Genomic DNA, 2,106 nt, shown 5'->3' on the forward strand with positions numbered 1-2,106 from the left:
CACCATTTATTGAAGAGACTGTCTTATTTCCATTGGATATTCTTTCCTTCTTTGTCCAAGATTAGTTGACCATAGACTTGAGGGTCCATTTCTGGGTTTTCTATTCTGTTCCATTGGTCTATGTGTCTGTTTTTTGCTAGTAACATAGTGTCTTGATGATTACAGCTTTGTAATAGAGCTTGAAGTCTGGAATTGTGATGCCACCAGTTTCGATTTTCTTTTTCAACATTCCTTTGGCTATTTGGGGTCTTTTTTGGTTCCATATAAATTTTAGGATTATTTGTTCCAGCTCTGTGAAAAAAATTGATGGTGTTTTGATAGGGATTGCATTGAATGTGTAGATTGCTCTGGGTAGCATAGATATTTTAACAGTATTTGTTCTTCCAATCCATGAACATGGAATTTTTTCAATTTCTTTGTGTCTTCCTCAATTTCTTTCATAGGTGTTCTATAGTTTTCTGAGTACAGATCCTTTGTCTCTCTCATTAGGCTTATTCCTAGGTATCTTATGGTTTTGGGTGTAATTGTAAATGGGATTGATGCCTTCATTTCTCTTTTTTCTGTCACATTGTTAGTATATAGGAATGCAACTAATTTCTGTGCATTGATTTTATATCCTGCCACTTTGCTGAATTCCTGTTGAGTTCTAGCAATTTTGGGGTGGAGTCTTTTGGGTTTTCCACATAGAGTATCATGTCACCTGCAAAGAGTTAGAGTTTGACTTCTTTGCTGATTCAGGTGCATTTTATTTCTTTTTGTTGTCTGATTGCAGAGGCTACTACAACTTCTAGTACTATGTAGAACAGCAGTGGTGATAGTGGACATCCCTGCTGTGTTCCTTACCTCAGTGGAAAAGCTCTCAGTTTTTCCCCAATGCAAATGATATTTGCTGTGGGCTTCATATATGGCTTTTATGATATTGAGGTATATTCCTTCTATCCCTACAGTGTGAAGAGTTTTAATCGAGAAAGAATGCTGTACTTTGTCAAATGCTTTTTCTGCCTTTATTGAGAGGATCTTATCGTTCTTGCCCTTTCTTTTATTTATGTAATGTATCACATTGATTGATCTGCAGATGTTAAAGCACCCTTGAAGCCCAGGAATAAATCCCATTTGGTTGTGGTGAATAATCCATTTAATGTAGTTTTGGATCCTATTGGCTAGTATTTTGGTTAGAATTTTTGCATCCATGTTCATCAGGGATGTTAGTCTATAGTTTTCCTTTTTTGGTGGGGTCTTTCTGGTTTTGGGATCAAGGTAATGCTGGGCACAGGGGTGCCTGGGTGGCTTTGTCAGTTAACCATCTGCCTTTGGCTCAGGTCATGATCCTGGAGTCGCAAGATCGAGTCCTGTATCAGGTTCCCTGCTCAGCAGGGAGTTTGCTTCTCCCTCTGACCCTCCCCCATCTCGTGCTCTCTCTCTCTCTCAATCTCTCTCTTTCTCAAGTAAATAAATAAAATCTTTTTTTTAAAAAAGGTAATGCTGGCCACATAGGAAGAGTTTGGAAGTTTTCCTTCCATTTCTATATTTTGAAACAGCTTCAGAAGATTAGGTATTATTTCTTCTTTAAATGTTTGGTAGAATTCCTCTGGGGAGCCATCAGGCCCTGGACTCTTGTTTGTTGGGAGATTTTTGATTACTGCTTCAATTTCCTTGCTGGTTCTGGGTCTGTTCAGGTTTTCTATTTCTTCCTGGTTCAGTTTTGGTAGCTCATGCATCTCTGGAAATGCATCCATTTCTTCCAGACTGCTTAATTTGTTGGCATATAGTTGCTCATAATATATTCGTATAATTGTTTGTATTTCTTCAGTGTTGATTATGATCTCTACTTCTTCATTCACGATTTTATTTATTTGGGTCCTTTCTCTTTTCTTTTTGGTGAGTCTGACCAGGGGTTTATCAGTCTTATTAATTCTTTTAAAGAATGAGCTCTGGTTTCGTTGATCTGTTCTACTGTTCTTTTGGTTTCTATTTCATTGATTTCTGCTCTACTCTTTACTATTTCTCTACTCCTCCTGGGTGTAGGCTTTATTTGCTGTTCTTTCTCCAGTTCCTTTAGGTGTAAGACTAGGTTGTGTATTTGAGACTTTTCTTGTTTCTTGAGAA

Source organism: Ailuropoda melanoleuca, unplaced genomic scaffold, assembly GCF_002007445.2.
Source record: "Ailuropoda melanoleuca isolate Jingjing unplaced genomic scaffold, ASM200744v2 unplaced-scaffold9223, whole genome shotgun sequence".
NCBI lineage: Eukaryota > Metazoa > Chordata > Mammalia > Carnivora > Ursidae > Ailuropoda > Ailuropoda melanoleuca.